The following is a 12,179-nucleotide window of genomic DNA, read 5'->3' on the forward strand; positions in this document are numbered from 1 at the left end:
GAGTGGTGAAGTTCAACCAACATTTGCCAAAAAAGCTGATCGCGAAGGGTGATCTAGTGATGAAGTATGAGAGATATCTCAAATTCATCTTTCAAAAGAAATTCAAGAAGAAGTGGACAGGGTCTTATAAGGTCCACCAAACTTTTCCCAATGGTACCTATGTGTTGATGAGGATGGATGGTCGCTTTCTCAAGAACATGGTGAATGGTGTGCGTCTCAAGCTCTATTTCGAGAGAGAGTTGGTTCTAGCAGTGCATCTGGTTCTAATGGAGGGGATTGGGCAACCAACCTAAGCAGGCTTCTAATATGCTAGGAATAAATCTATGTACATATAGTTGAGTTTTTATTTGGGTTTTCTCATAGTGTGCTCAGTGTTTGCAGTTTGTAGTGGAGGAAAGCTCTTTTTTGGTTGAGTATGAATGCTCAACTAGGGGGTGGGCAATGATGGTGTAGCCAAACTTGGTCGACCATAGAAGATGGCATGGACATGTATGTGCAGGCTAGCAGAAGCATGGCAAAGGGCTAGAGTAGCTACAAAGATCCTGGGCAGATAGGTAGCAGTGGATATGTATGGATAATGAGGCTTATAGGCCAAGCAAGACTCCAAAAAGGGCTAATTTGGGTAGCAAATGAAAGAGGTTCAAGGTACAATCTTTGGGCCTAGATATGTAGAGCTTGAAGTGCTAAAGGAGCAGGTCTAGATGGCTCATCAAACAGAGCTACACAGCCCAAGATACTTGAGTTTGAAGGTGCACTCCATTGCAAATCTCAGACGGGCAGGGCAGCTGTGGACAGGTGCCCAAGTGAATGTTAGTCTATAGACATGTAGTTCTTGAGTTATGGAGCATACCCGTCTTTTCAAACTACAAATCAAAGCTCTAGATTGCAAGTTATGGTCATTAGAAGTGTTGCAAGGGGCAGGGTTGATGCCCACTTAATTGCATTGGGAATTGGGCCATTAGGTTTTTTTTTTTTGGTTTGACCAGGTTCTCAAAGGTAGAACACTTCATATAGAGATGGCAAGAAGTCATTGCTTGTCAAACAGAGCCCCGGAGCCGAAAGTTAAAGCAATTGGAAGTTGAGGTGCGAGTGCTTAAGTTTGGCTATGGATGGTTTTCTCATGTTTTTGCAGCTTCGGTTCAAGGTCTTCCTAGATTTTGGATGAGGTGGGGGTTCTATGGCTTAAAGCCAAAGGCAAGGGGTTTTGGTCAGCCTTGACGGCTCAGTAATCGGAGCATTGTGTGGCAGTTAGCAAGCAGGGAAAAAAGGAAAAAAATTTGCAATGCTTGGGGTTTTTTTTGGAAAAGAAGGTTGAATTTTTTAAAGGCTTGGAGGATGATCACTAGGGTGCCACATGGCGGGGCATTGAGCCCATATGTGGAGCTGCAGCATGGCCCTCAAGTGAATGTACAAAGGGAGAGGGAGCTCCCCCTCAAATGGCTATGGTGGGGCTTGCCGGTGGCACTCCGGGTGTTGTGCAGTGGCGCAATGGGCGAGGCTTGGCGTGGTTTTGGCCACGGCCGGCGGCCCTCGATAGTAGATGGTGGCGACGCTATTGTAGTGCACAATGATGATTTGGCGATTGTGCCCAGTTGGAGATTGTTCACACGTGCCCACCATGGGCCCAACTTTTTGAGGGGAAGGGCCCCCCCCCACTAGCGAATCACTAGTGCTAGGGTGGTGTCCCGTGTCAGCTTTCAAAGAGAGAGGGGAAGAATGCGAGTCAAGAGGGGCTCCAGGTGGCCACTGTGGAAATTGAAGGGCGGCCAAAAGCCAACCAAGGGGCAAGTCCAAGGGCCCATACCCAAGCCGGACAAGGTGATTACAGTGTCATGCGAGAGTGGAAAGTAGAAACTTGTAAAGGTGGCAAGCCCATGCAGGGGTTCTTAAAAGTATTAGAGCAAGTAAAAGTAATGTAAAAAATACCAAAAGGAGCTCAAGTTGAAGTGCAAGAGCTAGGTATCTCCCTTTTTTTTCTTTTTTTGGCCTTAGCCAACCCCTATAAAAGGACATGTAGGTGATTTTCAAAGGGATTTTTTGCCAGGAGGATTTGTTGAAGGTCTACAAGCCTGTGTGTGGAAGTTTGCCATTGGAGCTGCAAAATTGATTATACTATCTCTTTGCTAAATACTACTAAGCCTTGCCCCATTTTTCGGGTGTCGCTTCTCCCCATACCCCTCCTTTTCTCTCGCTCTTTGTGTGCATGTCGATGCTTGCAGAGGTGGGTGCCCACAACATATAGTGCGTTGCAAAGAGGGCAGAATCAGGGTGCTGTGTGAGTTAGGAAGGGTGAGTTGAGCTATCGAGGTCCATTCGTGCTAGTGGTGTTTTTGCAGAGCAGGAGATTGTTGTTTTTTGTGCAAAGGTGGTTTTGTTATTGCAAATTAGCCAGTTTGAATTCGAGAAGTTAGGGGTGTTGTGGATACCCTGAGCTATAGGGAGGCATTATTTTGTGTTTTGGGTATGTTCTTCATTCCCACTATCTAACTCCTTGGTTGATAAGGTAGTGGTTTTCACTTTACATGAGTGGGCATCACTTTACACTAGTGGGTGTCACTATCCAGGGTGGTTTATTGCTTTGAAAGTGGACAGGTCTGGAGGATAAGCAATGGTAGGTGGAGGATAAGTAGTGGTTGGTGGAAAATCTTATTGCACATGATTTTTTCAAGACACCGGGTACTAGCAGAGCCCTGTGGCTTATAACATAAGTGATTTTGTCACATGTAAGATTCCTTTCGCTTAAGTAAGTAATTATATCATCCATATACATGGGTGAAAGCATGTATAGGTGGACCGCTTTTGCCACTATATAGTATATGGTTTTTGGGGTTGAGAAAATGGGTGGTTTAGGCGTTTGAAACAGTGGGATTAAATTCAAAATTTATGGAAAAAAGGGTTAAAATTTTACGTGTACTAAGTGAAAGCGCTTATTGGTTAATGATCACCTCAAGGTACTTTCAAGCACTTAATGAAAATATTCTCTCGAGTCTCGTCCCTCCCACTCTGTCTCGCTCGTTCCTCCCCCCTCTCTCTGTCTCACCCGCGCCATTCAGGTTTCTGATTCCCTCTTTCCTCCCTCCTTTGCGTTTCTCTGCTAGCCGAAGCAACAAGCAGCAACATCACAACAACAGCAAGCAAATTCAGGAGGAGTACTTTTTGCTGGGTTGGTCATCAACTTCAGTAAAAATCCCCTGCAAGCAGCTACAGGTATGTGGCATCATGTAGCTTGAAGCATTCTATCTCGAATGTTGGTTGAATTGGAATGTGGATGGTTTTCCTAGGTAGCATTTCTAGGTAGCATTGATCCATGTTTTAACATGCTTCATCCAGATGTAGAAGCGTTGTATGCCTGTCTCTGAATGTGTGGCAAGATAACCAAAGGGGGCTTGGCCTAGTGGTTAAAGTGAATGGGTGTGTGCATAAGGACATAGGTTCACCCCCTGGCGATATGGTCTACCCTCATGTGTGGCAAGATAATCATGGATTGTAACTATTAATGATGCATGTGTGAGTTTAGAATTTATTTCTAGAATGTATATGCATTGTGCACATCTAATTAATCACTCTTGTGAATGCTTTATAAAAATGCATCATGCAGCTTGAAGCATGAATGCAGATTTTATCAAATGTGTGTGCATGCTTATACGAATGCATCATGCAGGTTCAAGCATGAATGCATTTAACTATTGATGTTGTATCTATGTGGCATTTGTGATTTTTTCAAGATGAAGAAACAGGCTACAAAAGGACCTTCAGACTGTGACAAGGGTGCACCTAGGACTCGGGAAAGAGCTCTACGCAGGAGCCGCCTATTAAAACAGGTTAGATGTATCATGCATGCATTTCTAAAATTGGTTTTATGTCTTGTAAAATTTCTGAATTTTTTGCACATGCATGCTACAAAAAGAACTTCCAAGTCCCCCAAGGGTACACCTAAGAAGAAAAATGTTCAGCAGGTTAGATGCAGGTATTTCCCCCATGGATTCAATTAAAGTGTTGCTTTATTAGGAAAAAGTAGTGTACACACCACTAGTAAATATCAAGTAGGTGAACCCCACTTTTTATGGGTACAGCACCAGTGATAGGCTGTGTTGAAGTGGTGCACCTGCAACACCCTTTAAAGTTGGGCAGAAACCATGGTTGCATCACTACATAGTTATGGTGATAGGGTGCACCATCTCTTAAAAGTGATACTGGACCACTTTAAAGTGCTGGGCAGCACTAAAAACAGGTAAGGCTCTAGTAAAACTGGCGATACAATGGGTGCATCACTTTCCAGTGGAAAACCCTAACTATTTTGTGGTGAAGCATCACTTTTAAGCGAAGCATCATGATGGTGCACCACGTTTCAGTGGTTCTACACACTTTTAAGGTACCGAATAACGTTCTAGTTAAGAAGCACCACTTTCTAGTGGTGAAGACCACTTTAAAGTGGTCAACATCACTATGAAGTGGTGAACACAACTATAAAGTGGTGCTTCTTAACTAGAACGTTATTCGGTACCTTAAAAGTGTGTAGAACCACTGAAAAGTGGTGCTTCTTAACCTGAACGTTATTTGGTATAAAGTGGTAAATACCAATAAGGTGGTGTTCACCACTTTTTGTGGTTCAAACCACATTTAAATCTTAACTAGAACGTTATTCGGTACCTTAAAAGTGTATAGAACCACTGAAAAGTGGTGCTTCTTAACCTGAACGTTATTTGGTATAAAGTGGTAAACACCAATAAAGTGGTGGTCACCACTTTTTGTGGTTCAGATCACATTTAAGTGGTGGTGCGTGATGGTCAACCACTTTCAGTGCTGTAGAACCACTTTTTAGTGATGCTTTACAAAAGTGCAATAATCTTTAGTTCTGCATCTTTGCTAAAAGTGGTGGTTAATTGCTTTTAAGTGATAAAGCTTTACAAGGAGATACCACATTCTATTGGTGTAGCACCACTTTTTAGGAGTGTAGCACCAGTTTTAAGTTGTGTACAACAATTCACATCGGTGTAGCACAATTGAACAGTGGTTCAGCCCACTTTTATGTGCTGGAGCACCACTTTAAAGTGGTGAAGAAACACCAAAAGGTGATGTATCACCAGCAAATAGTGGTGTAGCAGGACTTTTTAGTGTTACTTAACCAGTTTTAAGTGGTTGAGAACCATTTAGTGGTACACCACCACTTAAAAATTTTGCAGTCCCACTGAGAATGGTGCAGAAATAATTTCAACCACTTCTTATTGTTGATAAAACAAGTTGAATTATGGCTCATTACATACTAACATGCATTCATATATGTTTTTACAAGGAGGTGGACAGAACCACGAGTGGCCTTACCCACTCAAACAAAAATTTGCTTCACCAAGGAAGATTTTCATACCGAATATGGGCTATGCTTGGTTGGCCAGGATCCGAAGCTCCTATGTGATGATTATTTCTCAAATGAGGAGTGGCTTAGGGTATGGATTTACAAGCGCCACTAAAAGGAGAAGATGCATTTAAAGGGGCTGAGGCCTGAAATGTATGAAGAATGTCTCCTGCTATACCACAAAGTATATCAAGGAGCTCCCCCAAACAACGAGGTAGGCGTGCATTTTGCACATGGATTGTCATAAAATCTAATATCTAACCAACCCAAATGATTTTCTCATATTAAATTGATCACTTAATGTGGGAGAATAAACGGGAACAAGTGTTAAGATATAGATATGTGCTTATAGATCTATCTCAACACGGGGCCAATAGTAAAGGGGCCCAAATGGGAGATGGTCTATCAGGAGCAAGGCTAACCAATGGAGCATAAGACCTTAGGGTTAGCTTCATTGAAGACCTCCAATAATGTGTGAAAAAGTCCTTTGACCTTAGGTAAGCTAGGGCTGAGCTTGAGGTGGGAACCCGGCCCAAGCTCGAGGTGCTTGACCTGCTTGAGGTGCTTGTCGTGCTTGAGGTGTTTGTCCTGCTTGATGTGCTTGATTAAGGTGCTTGACTTACTCCATGCTTGAGGTGCTTGACTTGCCGCTTGATTAAGGTGCTTGAGGTGCCTTGACATGCTTGCCTGAGATGCTTGTGGGAATACCCCCTAGTCCAAGTGCTTTGTCATGCTTGATGACTAAGGTGCTTGAGCTCCTAAAGTCAAAAAGATCCCTACAAGGAGGGTGGCGAGCCTACAAGGCGGGGGGATGAGAGAGAACACACACACACACACACACACACACACAAGGGAAGCCCCAGCTTGAAAAGGCAGCAAGGACACTTGTCAAGTTCCTCCTCATGTTGCCCTCATGGTGTGCCTGAAGCCTATTGGTTGGCCACCCAAGGGGTCCAATGATAATTTAGGATATTTAATTAATTGATTTTGCATTTATCAAGTCCTCTCTCTCAAAGGGAAAAGGGGGACACTTGTCCCAAGGCTACCCCTGTTGCTTGTAATGGCTCCTGCTTGTGATTGGCTAGGCCTGGAGGGGTCCAATGAGCTTCAAGCATGAGCTACAAGGGGGGGTCGACCCAAGCAAGCTAGGGGGGTGCTTAGGGGGTATACTCACCCACACACACTCACAAACACTCTCATTGTGTGCTATGCAAAGTGCAAGAGCTCCCTCTCCAAGCAAGTAGAGGTTGAGAGCCTACACCAACACTCTTGGCTATGGAGTGCAAATCCAACCAAGATCCATGCTTCAATGCTTGAGCTTGTCATCTCCTTCTTCTTCATTACTATGCTATTATGTATGCTAGCTCAAGAGTTATGATAACTGAGGAACTAGCTCTTTCTCGTATGAAATGTTTCTTCTTCCTCTTCCCTACCCTCATTCCCTGCTAGCTCTCTCCACCTTCGAAGGTGTTTGAGGTCTTGGGACTGAGGCTTGGTATAGTTAAAGCTTTCTTCAAGTTTAGGTTATGCTATGATGGTGATGCATGAAGCTTTCCATCTTCATTGCTTCACCTAGGTCACAAGGAACACAAAGAATGTATTGTAACAAGTCTCTCTTTATGGGAGAAATCATAATACAAATGCCTATTGGAGGGGGGACCGGCTCCACATAAATCCGGTCCTCAACTGTTGTCATGTTCTCTAAATTCTCTCTCTTGCAAAAGTATTGTCTATGCCAAGTTAACTAATTGCTATGATTATGATGCTATCTTCAATTATGTCTACCCGCTATGCTCACAAAATCATTTCTTGAAAGTATTCTCATTAAATTCCGCTACTCTCAAATTGAATAGGCAAATTCCATTACATGGATTTACGTGGCAGAAGTGCAAGGGCGCTGAAGATTCTGAAGGTTTAGTTGCATGGGTTGTGTATGCTGAAGGTGCTATCAAAATGTTACACCCCGCAAGAAACTTCTGTAGCCCCTATTAACCTTTTGTGCTTTGTAGCCTCTTTGTAATTTTGTCTTTGTACCCTCATTTCGATGATAATGAAACGACGGTTTTATTTTTCGTTCACTAGTTGTTTATTGCTCATTGATTGTCTATTTATTGTACTCATATTGTTCATTGGCTGTCTATTTAATGTACTCGTATTGTTCTTTCGGACATCATCATGAGCATCTTCAAGTAGAGCTTATTTTTTCTCTAGTATCTCCTGCCAAGTGGATTGTTGCCATAGAAGTTCAGGAAATTAATGAAATGGAAATCAATAGCCTGGAAGGTATACTTTTCAAGTGTATTTTGAAAAGGTTAATATGTCAGTCTGATTGAGGTTTTTAAGGCATGGTACTTGTCTATGGCAGAACTTAGCTGGATTGGAGATGTTCAAGAACCAGATGAGAAGGTTGAAGACATAGCAGCTAAGCAGGATGCAGATGTAACACCAGATAAAGTAGAGGAAGACCAGGAACCAGCAGCTTGCCCCAAAATTGAGGAGATTTCGCCAAACTACCCTGGATGGGGATATCTTGTTTCGAATTTCTGCAAGATCAAAAAGCTCATCATCCTTGATCTCGATGGACTATTCGTGAAACGAGATGTAACCAAACGTGATCCAAAGACTGGACAACTTAAACACCCTCCACGTCCAACTTCCGACAGAGTTAAACTAAAAAGAGTGGACGAGAAGTTGTGGATCTACTACCGTAGAGATGTTGAGCAATTTGTTTGGGATTTGAGGCAAATAGTAGATGCAATGATTTGGAGCACTTGTACTACTGCTAACATTGAGCTAATCCTCAGTACATGTTGGCCAGACATATGGAAACATAGGACTTATTACTTTAGGGATCTCTTCTCAAACTGGCAATGTGAGAAGTGGTCGTATTTTGAAGAGATTGCTGGAGCTCCAAGAGACCTTGCAGGTGAACCTGTGTCTTTCAAGCCCCTTTACCATGTCTAGAACAAGTTTCCAGAATATGACTCCTCTCGGACATTGCTGGTAGATGACTCCAGATATAAAAATCTGCGCAATGTCTGGGACAACTGTATATGTCCACCTACCTTTGATCCTCTTGATGAAGACCAAGACCCTGATTACCTCACGCGCACATTGTTGCCATGGATGTGCAGATGGGCACTGATCCCCAATACCCTAGAGTATACAAAGGCAAACCCCATCAGCAATCCCAAAGATGAACTTTCGAGTCTAGTCTTTGAGCACTTTGTTATAAATGGAGATGAATGAGATTGTACATTTGTAATTTAAGAAACGTTATATATTGTACATTCTTGGTGGATATGTAGATGTTTTTGGATAATTGTTGTAATATACTTTTTGTAATATACAGAAGTTTTGGCACTTTACATGTCTCTACACTTCTGAATGTCTCAGAACCACTTTTTAGTGGTGCTAAACCCCTAAAACGTGGTTAAATTTTTATTGTGTTATTGCAACAGTTTTTCTGGAACTGCAACACCATTTAATGGTGATGTTCGGGGGGAGTGGTGAAGCATTCTTAACCACTTTTTAGTGGTGCTAAACCACTTTAGCACCACTAAAAAGTGGTAAATTTTTGTTGAGTTTTTATGGAACTGCAACACTTTTTAGTGGTGATGTTTGGGGGGGGGAGGGGGGAGTGGTGAAGCATTCTCAGAAACCGACATGTCAATTCCATCGTACGTTTACACTAATTCCATCTTGTTCAATCTTTCACTAGATGATATAAAATCAGATTTGATTTACAATTCAAAGGGCATGCTATTGTATATTGCCTCATGGTTTTCATTGGAAAGTTCGAGCACTTCTCCTATGCCATCAAGCACTACAGGCTCCATAGGGAACTTTATTGCCCTTATCAAGGGGGAATATATGAAAACTACTGGCTTGTTATCCCACAGCTCATACAAGTTTGCTTGTAGGGATTTATACCAATGGCCCGTGACCATATAAGTATGCTTCTCTATCTTGTTTCCCCATGCATCAATTTGCTAGTTAGTTGTTAGGCCCTTAGCTACTACACACTTAAAAATGTAGAAGTCAACAGCCTCCTCATTATTCTCTTCAGAAGTGACAGCAAAATTTTCTCGAGGTGTGAGAGCATCGCTTAAGGAGTCATAATGACCTGCATAAGTGGAACCATGGAACTCCTAATCGTCTGAGTCTCCGTATGACTGGGAATCATTAGCAAGTGGCTCCAAAGTGTGATATTGCCACGTCTCCACATGTGATATGTTCATACACTTTCTCCAATGGCCAAGCCTGCAAGGAAAACAAAAGCATGACAACCGTTTTGATCGCAATGCACAAGTTTTGTTCTCAGAATACCCATTCACACAGTGCATTGCTCTTGAGACCTTCAATGGTTTGCAGTCCCATTGATGGGATCGCTGAACATCGCCTAGCTTGACCTCCCAGAACACCCTACTGACCTCCCTCTTTTGGTTGTCATACATAGAAGTTGCTCTAGTACTGAGATGCATTCTCAAAAAAGAGACAACTTTAATTGCACAAGTCAACCGCACGCTATTTTTCTTCAATTGCTCATGAGTTAGAGCCCTTTTAATGAGAGCCCCATCCCCATCATGTTCCCCCTTTCCATGTCCTGAGAAAAAAAATTCCAATTCATTTCCATGCCAGTAAGGCTCTAATATCTAGCAACAAAGTAAAATGGTCGCTTTGCTTTAAATTGTGAAGCTGTGCCATCTGACCAAACCCAATGTTTTTTAAAGCTTAGCCCTTGATCTCTCAACCATTGAGCATGTAAGAGAAAAGCATGCTGCACAAATAAGGTGTCATGTTGTTATCATCTAAGACAAAAAAGTGCATGGTATTCTTTATTGCACCTGATGCGATGCGGAAATAAGTAATCAGGACAAAGATAGTGACCTGCTTAGTGTACCAATGCATTGACTGGATCTCATTTTGCTCCTTGAAGGAGTAGTTCTCTGCAAAGTCAACGACGGAGACAACCACATCATCTGGAAACAAAGAAATGCAGTCCTTGAACTGTTGTGCTTGCCACCTAATATAAAATTGTGAGTGACATACTTCTTCAAGTGGTCTTGGTACACTCGCAAAAGTTCTCTAAGCATCATTTTCTTGTGGAAAATATCTTTCACAGTGCTCTTTCTAGCTTCATTGTTTAATCCAGTAGCACCCACTATATTTTCAAAAAACTTCAGAGATACTTGCTTACTCTGCTCAACTTCTTCTCTTGGATAGATCTGAATATTACCTACACCGCATGCATTTCATGTTCCCATTAAGCATTGGTAGCTATGGAAACTATGTTCTGCAAGTATAGGGCAGAGTATAGACTCCAACAGTGAAGTGGTACTAATACTTGCATTTTTGTATGCAAGACATCCATGGTTGACAACTTCATCATGATGAAGGCATATAGGGCAGCTGCACATGCAGCAAGAACCATGAAGATCAAAACTTCGAGTCCGCATGTGATTTACTGCCTCGTTAAGGAAAATCATTTGTACATGCACAATACAACAGCAGGTGTAGCGATCCCTCAATTTTCGGACAAAGAACGGTTTCATAGACTGAAAGCAACGTTGCGAAATGTGAATATCTGCATACTTTGTCTTGAATCTTAAATAAAGCTCCACTTGCAATATACATGTATACAAATGTTAAAAATAAACTTAGCATTCAAAACTGGTTAAATTGTTTCAAAACATTAAAAAGTGATTCTATATCACTAAAAACTGGTGTGCACCACTAAAAACTAGTAATGATACATTCAGTAGTATTGTTTTACCTGTGAAAATAATGCACCACAAATACAAATTAGTGTAGAGACTAGTAACCATACAAAAAGGTAGAATATTAAGAGGTTGTGTGAGGACAACTTAATAGTGGTGAGAAACCGCATTCAACGTAACTAAAAAGTGGTTTGGCACGACTTAAAAGTGAATTCAAACCACTTGACGGTGATGAACCGCCAATAAAAAATGGTGTGCACTGCTTGAATATGGTGGGCAACGATTAAAAAGTGGTGAGTAAGGACATGAAAGTTATGGGGAAGTTCAGAACTAGCACTTAAAAAGTAGCTGGGAGGGACAAGAACCAGTGTGAGAGGAGTCATATCTGTTGCCGTGGTCTGCCCATTCTTTGGCATATATCACAAGTTTTACAAAAGCTTCTGACATCAGATATTAAAGTCTACCACCATAAAATAGCCTGAAGAATCTTTTTGGAAGTAATATTAGTAGAAAAATGTCCTCCAGAATCCCCATTATGTGCCTCCAAAATGACTTGCATTCATCCCTCCATAGGCACACATCTGCAAAGAACCCCATCAACTCCCAATCTGTAAAGTGATCCTCTAATGATGGTGAACTTCAGAGTCTTAATAATCAGAGCCTTCTTCTGATTCTGAGTCCACTTATCTGGGAATCCTCCTTTAAAAAGAAACTGATATACCTCATACAGTTCTGGATTAGTTGATTCTATCATTGTTAACTGGAATAGTTCTGCATCTACTGGCTCGTCTCATAAAGACACCTCAGAGTAGCCATCCGTACTCCTGGACAGGAAATCAGCACCACAATGATTCTTGTCGGGCTTATGGAAGATAGGAAATTCGAATTCCATTAGGAACATCATCTAGGATATCAGTGCCTTGAATAATGACTTTATGGATCAGAAATAATAAGGCCAAATGATCCACACAAAAATGAAATAGCTTTCCCAGCAAATAATTCCTGAATTTGGTAGCACTAAAAACCATCCCTAAGGCTTCTCTTTCAGTAGTTGTATACCCCTATTCAGCTTGAGTGAACCTGCGACGACCAAAGTATACTCGATA

This window comes from Adiantum capillus-veneris, chromosome 29, assembly GCF_014529385.1.
Source record: "Adiantum capillus-veneris isolate H3 chromosome 29, ASM1452938v2, whole genome shotgun sequence".
NCBI classification, from domain to species: domain Eukaryota; kingdom Viridiplantae; phylum Streptophyta; class Polypodiopsida; order Polypodiales; family Pteridaceae; genus Adiantum; species Adiantum capillus-veneris.